Below are 18,477 nucleotides of genomic sequence, written 5' to 3'. Positions count from 1 at the left end.
CGACTTATAACATCCTGCAGCTGATCTCGACTGATACAAACCTACAGTTGATCTCGACTTATAACATCCTACAGCTGATCTCGACTGATACAAACCTACAGTTGATCTCGACTTATAACATCCTACAGTTGATCTCGACTGATAATAACCTAATCTATATGGCCTTTTGATTCGTGATGATGAACTCAAATATTTTTTTAATCAGCTTATGTTCGTTGAAAACTGTCTTATTATTCTTTTAATCAACATGCTTTGATTCCCAGAGTCTTCAAACAAATACATGGTGGTCAGTATATATGTATCTATATAATTTAATTCTTTATGAAACGAGCAAAGTTTCGTTTTCCGTTTTACATGTTATCACCCTACACAAAACATGCCGACGTCATTTTGTAAAGTCACGTTTGATTGGACAATGCGGAGATGTGAGAAATTGTCGAAGAAATCTTTGTTTTTGTCCGAACGAGAGTTGTCTCTTTGTAACGGCACATAAAATATCAACATCTATGGAAAAAAGAGTATTTTTCTGTTGATGACGTGACACTTACATCAATGTTTTTTGTTTATCACAGATAACAATAGCATTTGACCGGACAAAACTCTGATTGACATGTATATGGATTTTTTTTCAGCAATCGCCTCAAACTGACGTATTACACATCAATTTAATTATTTGATCTTGAAATATCGGTTGTGACCAGGTAATATGGTGCTAGCAAAATTTAAAAAAAAAACAAACGGATTAAGATGAAATTTTGGTCTGTGCTTCCGGGCAGTAGTCAGTATACTGCAGTAGCAATAGTTGATTATTTTTTACCGAACGAAAGTGTTGATCAATGTCTCTTTCATTGTTAAAAATATTCATACAATATTATTATTCAGCATAAGATGGGTCAAATAGTGAGATGACAATTATAAAGTTGAGGTAAAGTCTAAGTTTTCCATCGAGAAATATATATTGATGTACTCTCCGGATCCACCATTCACGATATTGTCAACAGTGGTATATATACCAAACATAACGCACGTTCACAGAATACAGGTGCGTGCAAATTTGCATATTATTAAGGGATAATGTCAGGCCAGTGTGTCATTTTTGAAAAGAGACTATTAATTGACGGAGCCATTATAAACAACATGAAAACATCCTTAAATCACTGATCGTTTTTCGCTGTATTGTCTCTTTCATAAATTTTATAATTCAGGGGAGGCAACTCATGAAGAAATGTTGTCTTATTTTCCTGGTATTCTTTATTTAATTCTAAAGAAAGACCTAATAAGTATATGGAACTAAAATTACGGGGACAAATATTCATTTTTTCTTAAGGACAGGAAGAAAGAGAGCATTACATTGTCTTTGATTTAGATGAGTTCTGATATCGTGGAATATATAAGTACTACATATCTATCTGTTCATTGTTTCTTTATAATTCGTCATAAGAAAGGACCGTACAAAAAGACTTGGGCAGGTCTTATCGTTGCGACTCTTGTGCTTCTGGAACATATGGTCTTATTTTCATGATTCTTTCTCCAGGTTTAATCTTATACACGCATGTAGGAATTTTCTTGTTGTTTCAAAGAGTCCAGTATATGTGTTTTTTTTTGCTTCAGTATTACGATCATTTAGACTTCGAATAAGTAATTAGGATACGGACCTCCTTCATTTATATTGGATTCCTAAACTTAACATTAATCCAAATAAACAGTGTTTAACCGCTGGCTAGTGGTTATTCAACCAAACCATCAGAGCTACTAAATCTCAAATAAGTGTTTAGTCTCGTTTAATTTGACATCGTTTACTCGGAAAATGGTACGAATTGTATGTGCATTTTAAAAACAACTTTTTTTTCTGTCAGAACATATTCATTCTTTATGCATTTTGTAGTTGTTTTTTTTTTAAAGTTTACTGGTTAAATGTTCCAAGAGACTATTCGCATAATAATTATAAAAAAAACTGTGGTGTCCTCATTGGTCATTTGTCCTCATTGTTCATTTGTCCTCATTGTTGACTTGAGAGAGAGAGAGAGAGAGAGAGAGAGAGAGAGAGAGAGAGAGAGAGAGAGAGAGAGATCAAAATCTTCATACGAGGAGTTATGCTACCATATAGAAGTAACTGCAGGTCTAAAGGGATGAAATTATTAATTTTTGTCATGTGTTTTCTTTCTCGTCATTGTAGTTAAAGTATAATGATTGTTCCGTCTTTGTTTTGAACAAGTTGATGTATAAATTGTCTAACTTGATAAATTGATTATAATGAAATCCATAAAGTAATACACAATTTGGCGTTTCAAACTATCGTATCTCATGTTTTACCGCAACAGCGGCAGATAACTCTGCTGTCCCTCGCAACGCAAATTTGCCTCACTCAGTTGTCAATGACTGTCAGAGCGAACAGCCTCGTAATTGATCATCTGAGGTCATGTTATATATAGTAAAAACTCTTTCAATTATTTAAGTCAGAGAAACCGTCCACAGTTTCTTAAACATCTATCAATATGGCTATATTTTTATGTTGTCATACATTTTATGGACTTTGGATTTTCCTTCTCTTAAAATATTTTACAACAATTGCGAGACATGTTTTCTAATTTATTTTAATTATTCTGTTGGCATTTAGTTACTACTACAATACAGAAAATGAAGCAACCATTTTTTCCTTGTTGATAATGTAGAAATTGACACGAAGTTCTAAGGATTATAATGTAGAATATCCCAAAGCATTTTAAGTCATACTACTTGAATGTTTAACTTAGTAAATATGATGTAACCACGAAAATTATCAATAAGTTAAAATAGAAAAATAAAAATCCAGCGCCATTTTCATTTTTGTTTAGAATTCAGAATTTTTTCTCAATTTTAGTTTCAAACTTGGCAACAAAATACTTCTCATTTCTTCAGAAGAGTGATTATATTGTATCTTATTTTATCTTACAGTAACTTTTTTTGTTGCTTTCGGTTTTACATTTCACTATGATGGTCATTTCTTACTGTGGAACAGTCATTTATTACATATATCAACAGAAAATCTTAAATGAAAGAAATGCACCATTCTTCTCAGAAATATATGAAAGGTTCCAACGTTATAACAATGGACACATGATTTTTCCGTTAATGAAATTCTTTTATCACTTAACCAACCGTTATAAACATTTCTATGAAATATGATGATTTCCTTTTCACTTGTATAAATTGTGTTTTCCGTATTGAAGACCTTTTCTGAGTATTTCTAAGTACATAGCCAGGTTTTTCTTTCTATGAGACTGAAACCTACTCCGATAAAATATACGACAGGTTTTCTTTTCTGAAACCTATGCTCCCTTTCTGATAAACCTATTCCGGTGATATAGACTGAAACCTAGGTTTTCTTTTCTGAGTGATTGAAACCTATGCCGGTGAAATATACGGTAGGTTTTCCTTTCTGAGAGACTGAAACCTATTCCGGTGAAATATACGGTAGGTTTTCTTTTCCGAGAGACTGAAACCCACTTCAATGAAATATACAGCAAGTTTTCTTTTCTGAAAGACTGAAACATATTCCTGCGAAATATACCGCAGGTTTTCCTCTCTGAGAAGTTGGAACCTACTTCGGTGAAATATAATGCAATGAACAGATGTCGAAATATATTAGACGACTAAAAATAAATTACAATTGGTCGAGGCGGGATGATCAAACAAATCGAGAAATACACTATCACTAGAATTTATTTTTCATAAATTTTTAATTCAAAAATTTCAAAGATCAGATTGTCAAGTTTCCTCTAAACCACACAACCTTTAAGATCTCTTCAACGTCTCTTAAATTTGGCAAAATAAGAGATGATGTAGAAAACGCGTGTCTGTCTTCGCCTTAAGCCTTAGTGATTGAAATAAGATGTCCCTTTGGATATCGCGTCAAGTTTCCAATAGTATTTTCCCCTTTTTTTCCTCTTCACTGTTCCTGCTGTTATTTTTCTAGTATTTTTTGGCACATTGTGATGTTGTCTTTATCTTCATTTTGGTGTCTCCAATGTTCCTGTTTTTGACTTTCCTCTTGTGATTTTTCGTTTACTTGGTTCCTGATGCTGTCTTCTCTTTTCTTTCGTCCCTTATTCTGATGTCTTTCTTCTATTTTGGAATGCTATCAGTTTTTTTGTTTTTTATTTTTCTAATTTACTTTTTCAACGCCAGTAATATTCTGAGTTCCATTTTGATGCCTTCTCAGTTCAAACTGTTGTCAACGTTATGTAATTTAACGACGATATAAATTTTATGTATCTGTTTAAAAAGTTAAAATTAAAATTTGATAAAATAATAACTTAAGGCTTCCCGCTACCTTACACATACCAATGACGAATTATCGCCCTTTGAGTGTTCTGTTATTTTTTAAAAACAAAATGTTGTAGATTTCTGCATCGTTGAATCTAGTTTAAGATCAAATACAAATGTACAAGATTTATAAAAGACCTCAGTTATGTTTTACTGGGAAAACAGATAGCTGCTATATAGAAATTATCCTTTAATAAAGTTAACAGGCATCACGGTATCATAATTTTTATCTCAGTTTTTATAATTATTTCAATTTTTTTTCTTTTTCATTTTATCGCTTAAACGATTCTATACACTTGTACTGCAATGTATTCACATATTATTAAAACCATTTTATATGTTCGCAAGCGGATTTCTACGATTTTAATGAAAGAAGATAAAGGTTTATTACCTAGTTAATATACCAGATGATTCATTGTGGACACATTACAATCTCTATAAGATTGTTTTCTATCAACATTTTCTTAAGTGCTGAATTTTGATGATTTGCACATTAATTAGTAATGAAATGACTTATAGTAAGTGCTCCGAGAATGTCATTTCATTTGTTAAAATTAATTCAGTAATTTCCACTATTGTATTCTGATAATTAAATACAGCTTGTTTTAAAAAGACCACACAAGTTCCATTGCAATATACATGTATATGTTAATTGTCATACTGTTTTAAATATTACGCCCAGGAAGTTCCGGGAAATCCGGGAAACATTTTGCACCCCTCCCCCCTCAAAAAAATTTAAAAAAAAAAAAACGTAAATAGGTCATAGCAAAACACTAACTTAATATATTTACGACCTTACTGTTATCCATGATAGTTTATTTATTTGTTTGTTGTATTGTGATACAACAGACATATTCTTCCCTTTCCTTCTGGACGACATATACCAGTGAGGAACGAGGCAACAAACACATAGATACATGTATCTGATACAAATGTTTGGTTCTGACAGTAACGTACGTATGTTTAAATCACAGATCCATGTGCTCAAGAGGGGGTCAAATTTGGTCAAAATTAAAAAAATTACAGAAATACAATTTGTTATGTAACTGCACGAGATCAGGTTTTTACACATAACGTATAACTATCCAATCGAAACAAGGAATAATTCGGTTGTACAACTCTTTCCTGTTAATATCAATCGTTGCATTGAACCTGTTTTAGCAGATTTACACAAACAAACAAACAAAACAAAAAACAAAAACAAAAAAACAACATCAAAAAGAAAAACAGTAAAAAGAAACAAAATAAACATACGTTCATGTTTACTCTCTACAGATCGTTATACAATTGTCATTTTTGATAGAAACTTCAAAATACGTGAGCTTCAGGTGGTATTTGTGATTTCCTGGTTGATAAAATATTTACTAAAATATTAAATTATGCCACCCTAACTTGACACACGCTACAGAAATGTGGGGATTTCCAAATATTATTACCACTTGTTAATTTCATATCCGATTTCTTTTTGCAAAGAAACATTAAAGAGACCAGAACGAAGTTGTATCACTGTATTTGACGAAGCAAATTTTATAAATAACCAATTGTGTTTTGGGAATGTGGTTGTTTTTATGTACGCGTTTCTAATATATTGTAAAAGATCCGTCAGGGTTTTTTTTCTTTAAATCCTTTCTAGTTATTAATTTAACTGCGTCATCTACCAGGAAAACGGGGTCTGTTTCACCCAGCGATAACTGGATTATATCCTTGAACCGGAAAATTGTCACATAGAGACAGCAACACGATAACTTTAACTTTTCATGTTTTTTTTTTAAATATCACACTAAGGTGGAATTTTGTTGAGTGTTCATGACATGCTTTGGGCAATAATAGCTTATAACTCGACGCAAAATTCAAAATGCGGTACGCAATGTTAAATGCGTATATAACAAACAAAACATATAGATTAATATATAAAAAATAAAATTCAACAGAAAATATTAATTTTAGGACTTCATATAAACTAATGAATAGATTAAAAAATCGATAACTAAATGAATTAAAAGTTATCCCTCCCAAAAAATAAGTAAATAAAAAATAAATAAAATGAAAAAAGAGAAAAAATAGAATGTAACTGATTATTCAAAAGGATTCATGCGTCACCTCAGAACGTGACTTGTGCAGTAAGGTGACAAATTAGTATGCATGGGAGACAGAAGATTAACCATCTATTTTGATGATGTTTTAAACAAAAGAGTAGCTGTTGCGTGCTTAAACATGCGATATTACATGTCTCATCCGGGTTTCCTGTGCATGTACACTTTTTTAACAGATGTTGAAATGTCAAGAAATTTTATCATGAATAAATTTAACCCGGATTAACATAAACCGGATTCGTATCATCACTTATATATGATAAGAGGTTTAGCTTATCGACGTCCGTGTGTAAAATTGACAAGACTGTAATTTGCAATTCATCCGAAGCTTGTAACAAAGTATAACCATTTGTCAGTCATGCAAGATGTCGTGATCATGTTAGATTTTTTTTTTCTATTTTCCAATGAATCGACAAACTTTATCCGCGGAAGTGTTGGCACACACCGAGGACATATGACCGCAAAATCAAAATGCAGGAGGTTGACGTAATTACCTGATGAGGAAGATCAAGTTGAAAGGGGCTTTTATAAAAGTTTACATGGCAATCGTCCTGTTCGAGTTTAAGGACTAGACTTTGCGATATGACGCATGTTATGACTTAACTGAATACGACTTCTCTTGCATATTATTAGTTAATCCTGTTTTCTCTTTATATTGTAACATGACTCTGTCACGTGGCAAATGACTCTGACCTGACTTTGCCTTAAGCACTTTGATGCGATCCATTATTGTCTATTGCTGGTGAAGTGGTCACTCTACTACCCTCCAGTCTTCTGTGAAAGCATGTGAATTAGTCCGTGTATACAATCATTATCATCTTTCCTGCGTTCAGAAATAACTTAACTTGGTTGATAGCCTGGATAGAGCTTGCTGGTGCACAATATGCTGTTTTCGAGATTTTTGATTACCTATTTCACCTAGCTAATTTATATCTGACAAAAATAAATATAACTCCATTGCTTTCTTATCACTCGCTATAATATTAGGTAAATGTTACCATCCTGTTCCTTATCTCGATATTTTCTCCTAAAACGAAACTAACATGGACAGCTGTTGTTAGTAAGCATGATGATTTCAATTTCTCTACTGTGAATTTTCAATTTCTGGATAGCAACAAGCCTGCATCCCCAATCTATGGTATTTACATGTCGCAGTTTGTTCAATATTCAAGAGCCTATTCCCGTTATTATGATTTTCGTGCAAGAAGTCACCTGAAGGACAAATTCGTAACGTATGGATTCAAATAATGCAGATTGATAAAAAGCATGATGAAAATTTACACTTGTCATAGTAATCTCATTGAGAATTATATCTAGTTCATTGTGTGATATGAAGCTGAACGTGTTCGACACTCGTCAGTTTGTCTGTTGATTCCTTTGCTGTATATCTTGTTCTCATTTCAGAATATGACATAAATTACTTGGATTTGCCAAGTCGAGTGTCGTCGATGAAGCAGAAGACGCTTACTCTTCCGGGACGCCTGGTCTTATTATCATTGTATTTTTTCAGGAATCTCCATGTAAATCTTTATTTTGTTTCAGTTTTATTGAGTTGAGTTAGGATTACTTTTATGTTGACATGTTGTTATTTTCTTGTTTTTTAATAGAATGAGGATGTTTAAGGTTTTGATAGATCTTGGAAATCCACTTGGGTCCTATCAGACATTTGTCCTTGATACAGACAAACAAGTTCAAGTGAAGGACACAGATTGTCCCAAGGTATTCCAATAGTCTGTTAGAGGATCTTACCACCAAACTCAACAAAGGCCAAAAATTCGGTAATTTATATGACTTACTGCATTTCGTCCCCAGAACTCCTCTGAAACCGCAACAGTTGCTGTAAACACACTCTGGAATGGTCTAAACATTGTATATTGACATCAAGTCATCGGAATGTGCCACGTTCCTTTGACATTTATGTTGCGTTTATGTGTGTGTTAATTAACATACCAATGTGTTTTATAACCTCCAGCATCCTAAATAAGCTTAGATCGTGAACCACTTGTCAGACACATCCGTACTCAATCATCTTCCACATATTTCTTGTATTCATTACTAATTAAGCAAATGTTCTATTGAGATTCAACAACGATGGTTCCTGTGTTTGTCATTCGTCAGTTTTCTAAAGCATTTCCTTCGAGTTATATAATTTATGACCAGATCAATCGGGAACCTTTCAATCTAATCAATTAATACTTACTTGAATCGTGTATATTACTAGCACACTGTTGAATGAGATACATAGGTTGTATGAGTAGATACGTTTTACGGGTAATGTCCTGGAGGACAGAAGGACACCCCTCCGTATCTACTAGTAGATACCTTTCACGGGTAATGTCCTGGAGGACAGAAGGACACCCCTCCGTATCTACTAGTAGATACGTTTCACGGGTAATGTCCTGGAGGACAGAAGGACACCCCTCCGTATCTACTTATAGATACCTTTCACGGGTAATGTCCTGGAGGCCAGAAGGACACGGAGGGTTGTTCTTCTGTCCTCCGTGGAGGGATGTCCTTCTGTCCTCCGTGGAGGGGCGTCCTTCTGTCCTCCGTGGAGGGGCGTCCTTCTGTCCTCCGTGGAGGGGCGTCCTTCTGTCTTCCGTGGAGGGGCGTCCTTCTGTCCTCCGTGGAGGGGTGTCCTTCTGTCTTCCGTGGAGGGGTGTCCTTCTGTCCTCCGTGGAGGGGCATCCTTCTGTCCTCCGTGGAGGGGTGTCCTTCTGTCCTCCGTGGAAGGGTGTCCTTCTGTCCTCCGTGGAGGGGCATCCTTCTGTCCTCCGTGGAGGGATGTCCTTCTGTCCTCCAGGACATTACCCGTAAAAGGTTTCTACTTGTATGTCTACTTTTTTGTTCAGACATGTGTGTTCAACGTCACCAAACCAAGAACATATACCATATTTGTTGTTTTTAAATTTCAAAATAAACTTATTTTTAGACAATAGTTGATGTATATTGTATGTTTTACAGGCCCTTAAATCCTTTTACAATTTTTTTTCTCGTGCAGTATGCTGCATTTTAATTATTTCATAGCATGTCCTGCATCAAATAGTAAACTTGTATTGAAAGATGTTATTGGCTTGTTCAAAATTAGTGCCAAATCTTGTTATCAAAGAAAAATTAAATAGATGTTGTAATTCAAATCCGATTTCTTGTTATTCACAAAGAGAAACAGATTGCGGTTCTCTCGTTTTGTTCAAATTTCGTTCTATATAGATGTCAATATGTCATTTAACTTTGTTGTATTTGATTTCAAATTTAGCATCTCGGTCAAATTATATATCATACAACTTATATATTACATATGTTATATGATGACGTCACGTAAGGTATCCTATATTTTATAAATTCATTTTGTAACTTGTGTACTTCCGTACATCCTTCGATTACAGTTCAGTGACCGTGTTTTTCTGTTTTTCCGGCGTTCACGGTTCATCGGCTCAGTCTATTGACCGCTATCATAGCCAACTTATCTAGTAATCTACACGAGCAAATCTCGGTGAAGATATTTTTGAGGTTCAGGATATTGACCGACATAAGCATTATGTTAATTCTATATTGGTTCTGTAATCTATTAAAATCTCTGACGCTCTATCGGTAAGGCATCAGTCTTGTAGCTTGAGGTGAAGATCAGAGATGTGCGCACCGTCTTAAAATTGAGTATATGGGTCGTCCTGTTATACTGGATATGTCCTTAGGCAAGGCAATACACATAGAATTGGTCTGGATATGATGCGACAGACCTCCCGTATGTTGTTCATTCAGGTAGATAATATCTAATACAAGGATAATCCATCCCATTAAAACTCTGGCGGTTCACGGCTAATTCCAACAAACAAATAAATAAACAAACTTTGAAAGAAAATTGAATTTAAATAACCAACAAGATTCCATTAAATGAGACGAACACGATGCATTATTGGAATATTCTAATGTTCCAGAAAATAACCCTTTCCGGTTTTGTCTGTTACCAGACGCAATATGGAACTACAGACTTACATATAGAGAATTTTTTTTTTGTTTGTTGTGTAAATCGTGGTTTTTTTCGTAAATGAATCCCCACATGGCAGACGTAAGGTCACGAGTTTGAACTTTAGTGGTTACTCTCTATCAAAGGCAGACGTATCATTAAAGAACTATTTTTGGACCCAAGTAGAAAATAGAAAATCCTCATTCCAGCTAAATGACTGTAACGTCTATTTGGGAAAAACCACGTTGCCCTGTATCTGAAACATCCGCTGATTAAGTTACACACTCCTCTCAAGTCATGACGAAGGAGCCGACGAGCATGTCCGCAAAGAAATGCAGATTGAGAAGTTTGGAGAATAAGAAAACAAAAACACAGTTATTAAACAATTACTGTAAGATATTTAATTTTCTTAGTGTGTTAATTTCATCATTTACGTGAATTTATCAATGAATTTATATGTTAACGAATGAATTTACCTTTTAACAATGCTTGCTATGAATGATTTCGAATTTATTAAGTGCCCTGGAAATAGTTTTAAGTATTTTGTAGAAAACCCACGAAACAAAAGTCCCAAGATAGGTGATGTTGGAGTAGGAGGAACAGACAAAAAAATAAAAATAATTTAAAAAAAACGGTCCTGAAGTGCATGCAGAAAATGTTATCAGGGCTCTCAATCTGCCAGATTTGGGGCCGAATAATGCAAAATAGTATCTTTTTTTCCCAATTTAGACCCCAAGTTCTCCCAATTCTAAGGAAAACACCATTATTTTTCCCAATTCTAAGGGCCCCGGGCCCCAGTCCCAAAATGGGGTGTGAGAGCCCTGGTTATGAAACAGATTGCATATATCAGAACTTTCTAGCTCTCCGAGCTATAAACAAGATAACCGTGAATCATTGTTATAAAACCTTGGTTATTTGAATTCATGTTTATCTGTTTTATCTGACAAAGACATAAACTCGTTAACAATAAATTATTTCCATGTATAATATACAATAAACAAAACCTTACCCTGGCTGGGCTTACTAATATTATCTATCCGTTACGGCAGTTTCTATCGTCCCTCTCTCTCTCTCTCTCTCTCTCTCTCTCTCTCTCTTCTCTCTCTCTCTCTCTCTCTCTCTCTCTCTCTCTCCCCATTTGTCCGCTAATTATATTTTACGTTAGATATTAATGAAATTGTACAGAAAATAGAGAAGGGCGTTATTGTGTTGTTCACATTGAATTAAAAATTGGGTTGGGTTGTTTTATTAAAGTGATATCATTGTTTACGAAAAGCCCACCAGCTAAGATATATGTTGACCGCTCCTTGCGCAGAAAATGGAATTCCCCAATATGCGTTTGTTATGGAATTTCAGATTTAGCTTTAATAGTTTCAATGGGTAATTTATCGAAAGATATCTATGAATTGTGTCTGGGGAAAAGGTTGTTTTCTGAAAAAAATTATGATTTTATTGGGTTTACATTACATCAGCAAACACGGCAATTTAATAGATCTATAAGAATAAACAGAAAACTTTGATACAGATTTTATTCGGACACGCCTTTTCTGTAATAAATTAGGTTCGGTCGATTTTTCTGATAAATCTGAGGGAACAGGTGAATCATGCATACGGCAAAACACGTGAACCGTTTATCAGTCATCACTTAGCGCAATAAAAGATGATAATCCTCAGGTTCAAAGCTGCAAGATTTATGGTTTCTTACGTAAACGTTATATAACTCTGGTTTTGGAACGAAACTGAAAGTATTGACTCATTTCTGATTGTTAATCATGTTTGTTAAGCAGAGTGAGTCAATTTCGATTTCAATGACAAGTTGACAATTAAGAAGGGCATTTGATTGAGACAAGTCAGCTAAGACAAGGTAAAAAATGTTTATTTCATTTGCCAATACAAAGTTGAACAAAACAAACATGCAGTATTTCAGACAGGTAAACACATTTTAGATTTTTGATAAAGTGCAGTGATATTGAAAATCAGACACGTAATTTGTGTTCATCCGTGTATGTATTGCATCATTTTGTAACGATAATATTTCGAGCGGAAATCCTATTTTATTGTGCCTTTTGCAGGGTTACTGATAATATTAATGGTAATTAACATACCGTGGTGTTAACAGTTTTTAATTATACCCGACCTGTGTTCCGGACCTAGACACATGTTCCTTATCATCATCGTATATAATATATACTTATTTGTGGTTATACACAAAAGAAATAGTTAGGGCAAGACACGAGACGGGATGGGTCAATACAAACAAGAATCTATTTCATGTGGTTAATGATTTCACAGGAGAGAGAACCTCAAAGAAAACAGAAAATGGAAAAACCCTCATGAAAGAAAACAAAGATATTTATATATTAATGAAATATCTGACAATCTGACTTGAGATAGAAATTATTTCTATAGAAATATCTATTTTCTTAATAAAGTAACTTCGTAAAAAGATTATTGCATAAATATTGTGCATATGTTCCATTCAGCAAATTACGGCCCATATATCTATTTTTTCTGAATTTCTTAGCAGTCACTTAACATATATAAATACACACACATACACCCTCACACACACACCCCCACCCTCACACACACACACCCTCATACACACGCACATACACACATACACACAAACATATATATATATAACATATTACATATGTTATATGTAATGTTACGTCATGAAAATTATAACGTATTATTATGCAAAAGACATTACAACACAACTTTACGTCATAAACATTACGACGTAACATTACTTCATAAATCTTACGGAATGTAATGTTACGGCATAAACTTTCCTACATATTGGTTACTGTAAAAAAATTAATTTAAGTGGGCTAATATTTTTGTTTATTTCATTGCTACCCTTCACCCACGGATTTGTATGTCCACGATAAGTATACTTTCATTTATATAGCTGTATCTATCCACGTTCAGGTGTCTGCGAATTTTCGTTTTCTTTCTTTTTTTTTTAATCCACGAAAATCGAGTCCGACGCATTATTTTACAGTAGCCTATGCTATATTTTCTATTTTCTGCTGTAAAATTTTTCGATGGTTCAGGTTTTTAGCGTTTTAACCAAACACATGTCAAACCATGAAGGAAATATTTTTTTCGTAAGTTATTGACACAAATTATGGATTTCTCATTTTTTAAAATTATTTTCGAAACATCAATTTTTCGCAATTTTACTCCATCCCTCTATTTTTAGCGGAAAAAGAACCCCTCTAAATGAAACTTCACAGTGTCATTATCAAATCTTACAAGTGTAAATGTACTTAATTTGGGAAAATTGAAATTTTAGATAATTATAATCACTTATTCCCAAATTTATTTTGTACACTTAAGCGGAATACTTTCAGTGCGAAAACCGCTTAAATAATCTTTCCGCTGATATATGTAGTCTTACAACGTATTGAGATTTTGAATATCTTTCTAGTCAACTGATTGATCTCGGATACCTACATGAATTCAAACCCTTTCTGATATACCCATTATTCAAGAGCGCGTTATAGTGACCTAGGTAGAATAAGGAAGTAAGTGATGTATCATAGGTTCATACCCTACTTAAAGTTATATGATATATTAATATACAACCAAATAAGGAAGTTTGTAACATAAAATAAGACATACCAACACTCAGGAAGTGTAAAACGCAGCTGTGCATGATTCACAGCTCCTACTCGTTGTGGTATGTTTAACTCTTCTTGTCCTTAAACTAGAACATCATTTTTAAAAGAAACGGAACGAAAACGAGTTTAACTTGTTCCAAAATGCTCAATTTAAATCGCTCTTTATTTCATTATTCAAAATATTTAGACGATTACTGTAAGGAAACCAGAAAAACAAAACATAATCATTTGCAAGCCGTAAATAAAGTACAAAGAGGACCTACTCAGAATCTCCGGAATGAGTTATGGGGGAGATTTTCAGGTCAACGCCCAGTAACAGCTGATAAGACAGAAATACACTTAAAGGTGAACACAACACAGGTAAGGATTTTCCATTAACGTTGTTTCAATTTGTTTTATCTTAATTTCATTTCTGAAAATGTGTTTTTAATCTTCTGGGAAAGTAAACAATGTTTTGTTTGAATACTACATCGTTATGTATATATCCGTGTTTTTTTGTTTTTTTGTTTTGTTTTGTTTTTGTTATATCTACAAAAAATCCAAACTCTAAAGGTTTTGTCGACGTAATTTGAATTGTTTCACTTAGTTTCAAAATAATTTTTGATTTTCACTTTCCGTATTTGTTCAATTTCGAGTTTGCTTTCAATTTACAAACCCTGTAATTCATTTTTAAGTTTGACTTACAAAGATAACGATGTATGTTTATTGTCTCGGTCCCATTATTACCTTCTCCAAATATTTCTAAAATTGTTGGTAGCTGGCCTACACACTTGTAATGTATAACTTGTTTATCTAGAAAGTCCAAAAGGGAAGACAAGAGCAAAGAAGAATAAGACAAATTCACGACTCAAACTTGAAATTGACGAACGAAAGAACAGAATATTAACGTCGACATCGTCAAAAATGCGCTTGATTTTTTTACACCCAATCATGATGTAGATGTAATTAATTATTGAATACCTCTTGTTCAAACATTTAAACTAAATCAAGATCAATATTTCCAGAAAGAGTAAAACGGTTGATTTGCGTCATTGAGGACGCCTGTCTTTCGGACTAAAGTAAATCGAATGTCAGGCACTCAGTACAAGAATAGGGATAGTAACAAAACTATTGCGTACCAAGACAAAAATGATAGTTGAAACAATGGGTATTACACGCATATTTCTAGTTCAGTACAGAAAATGATATGATAGAGATTTGTGACCCTTTGAATCAATTCAGGTATGTATCATATAGGAACTACAGTTACAGATCAAAGTGGGTTTTTTTTTTGGGGGGGGGGGGTTGATATAGGTTATTGTGTATATATAATGGATTTTCAGATGAAGACACTCTCTACCTACGGTAATTTGTGTTTCACAGAAAGCCGATAAACGGACTGGTCTGTGTTGTCGTGGTTATGCCTTCAAGCAGAACCTTTATTTGCATTATCCTCATCCTTCTGGATGGCCACGCGACGGGCCTCCTGTATGTGGTTCATTGAGCTAGTCACCTGCAACTGCAAGGAGATCCCACCTCAAATGACGTTGGCTGTTCACTGGGTTATAGAGCAGCAAACAAATTAAAAAAACAGATAAAGGCAAATTGCCATATTGGCGGGTTGTTTTGTTTCGTTTGGTTTTTTCCCATGCGGAAATAATACTGACGTAAGTAGAAAATGAAACTACATGAAATGTATTTTAATAGTGTCTATACTTCCAAATTATGCCTCCTACATATCTATTGACAGGCGTTCCTATAACTATATCATTCGGCATGGTGTCTTTGCTATTAGGGGTCGTATGAACTAATGAGTCAGACTGCAACTTTAAAACGATAAAACTGTCGGGAGGGAGAATATAAAAAAATATCCTTTGAATTACAGAGAAACTGACAGATTGTAAATTATGCGATGGTGTGGGAAAATGTTGTTGGGATAATGGAAGGGGATACAATAGCGTGATAATGCATGTTTTTACTAGAATATTGTTGTTCTCGTCCGAATGTTCACTTGTTTAGTAACGCAGTATGTTGTAACTTGGCGTTCATCCAATTTCTGCTTAAAGTGGCAGAAATATCAGACGCCTTACAAAGGTCGTCTAGATATCCGGGAAGCACTCAAAATTAGAGATACTTCCTTTACAATGTTGTACAAACACAGGTCTGTTACATATAAGGAAAGTAAAACTCACTCTGATATTTAATAAACGTTTTTAATATACGTTAAATTCTCGCTCTTAAAAATCCCATACTTTCGCAACTGATAAAGATGGCGAGTGCATATTTCGTCAGCTTCCACTTTTGTTATGTCGGTAATTAAAAAAAAAGACTATAAACACCATTTGATCTGTTTGTGTATATATAATTATATAACTGCATTTTGCAAACAGAAAGTAGGAAGTTTTGCTGACGGCTGTCTACAAAAATATACACCTGCGGTAGATTTCGTTTACGGAATGCACATATGTATCAGCTGGCACGGCAGAGCTAGCATGGACAGGTCTCAACCTGCGATTGTCGACGGCAATTTGGTTTTCCCAGGCAATGCAGACAAATTTTAACAGATTTTAAAATACTGGAATAACTGTTGTGCAAATTAGAATAAAGGTCCCTTGATTCGTTACACTTTCATAACAATGAGATACATATGTATAAACAGATAAATTGGAACGCTCTAGGACGACAACTAATAAACCATTAACAAGAAATATGCACTCACCATTTTTATCAGAAAATGATGTAAGTCAGACTCATAATCTCGTGGTCCGGGATTGCATTCAATATCGCCACAGAGAAGGAGCAAGAGTTGAAGAAGTAATAAATATACACAAAGGTTGGACGAAGAGGATAAGACACTCGTCAATACTTTTGACGCACGATTGAATTGTTATTTCAACAGAAAAAAAATAAAATATGATTATGTGTGGAGAAATTGAATATCAAATTAGAAATTATTGAAGAAAAAAACGGTGTTCCGAAAGGGGAAATCCTTGTATATAAGTTCCCCCCCCCTCCTACAACCTTCTCGGGTGTCTACACATTGCATCATCTGTTTTATTTCTAACATGCATAGACCTTTCTGCCTCGACTAAAAATGACCGTGAATATCATAAAATAGTACAGCACACAATCTATCGGGAAATTCCCTATTACTTGTTTCGTCTTTGTGTTGTCCTGGACGGCACTGTGCCGTCACGCGTATCTAGGTCAAGGGATTTCCTGCCCTATTTCTATTCAAACCCTTAACTGGGACCTAAGTTCACTCAAGCTGTTCGTGCGTTCATTCAACGGCTTTGTGTTCGTGTTACTTTGTACATTGATCATTGTTAGAATCGAAACGGGATGATTTAAATACCAACCTGGAAATACCGACATGCTGAGAAGGTTACCGAACTTAATTCATTATTAACAAGGCTTTGTCACGAGAAAATTACAGGGTCGTTACCTTTCATTGTATTAGAAGGCTGTGCGATACGTTATTGAGTACAAACACAAACTCACACACGCACAACTCCCTGTGTAGGTCTGTCTCATATCGCATTACAAATCTTTTCATAAACGCATAGAATATACAGGACACGTCCTGGACAGTTAAAAAATATTGTCACGATCAACTTAGAGTTATGACGAAGTTCTAAATAATAAGAGTTGACTGATAAAAATGTTACCTTTGGGAGACATATTTTTTATTTATGTAATTAATCACGTTTAATTTCACAGCAAATGCACTTCTTTTCACTACAAGGATTTATATGCGGACAAAACAAATGTTAAAGTTTTTTGCCAAAAGATAGACAAAGGATTAGGCACAAGTTATTGCAACTTACTAACGCCTTCTCCCAATATACATTTTAAATGACATTACAATCATGACCTTTGCAACAACTGAAGTATATCTCTTATTACTCGGAATGTAACTTTTTTCGGCATTCTAATAATTTCTGAATTACACTACGTCGGAGAATTGGATATAAAGTAAAAACAAAACAAAACAACAAAAAACGAGAGTATGCCGAATTGAATAAATTCGATATATATAATGCTATCGTTCAAAAAATAAATAACGACTTAAAATATCCGACTTTTCGAAGGGCAAAATGAATGTTGATTGTTACGTCATTACTTAAAGAACAACGTCATAAATTTATAAGAAATGGACTTGATGTGCACATACAAACTTGTGACATAATAATCAATAACTGCACATAAGAAAAAACTTCTTAATGAAAGGGATTCCTATTCCTCAAATCGATACTTTATCAATGTATTCTTCATATTGTGATGCTGCTTAAACAATGTATACGGAAGACTGGATTTTCAAGATTTTAAAATTAAAAAAAAGACTTATGTAAATTAATACATATTAAGTGAATTTGGTATCCCAAACAGTTTTTGTTTCCATCCAAAACATGAAACTATCGAGAGTTGACTAAAGATTTACATTATGTCCATCTCCGATGAAGCAGAAAACGCTTACCTTCCGAAGCTATCGATATTCTTCTTC

The sequence above is a fragment of the Ylistrum balloti genome, unplaced genomic scaffold, assembly GCF_031769215.1.
Source record: "Ylistrum balloti isolate Yb309-2 unplaced genomic scaffold, AGI_CSIRO_Ybal_v1 Utg369636, whole genome shotgun sequence".
Lineage (NCBI taxonomy): Eukaryota > Metazoa > Mollusca > Bivalvia > Pectinida > Pectinidae > Ylistrum > Ylistrum balloti.
This window is presented reverse-complemented; position numbering follows the sequence as displayed.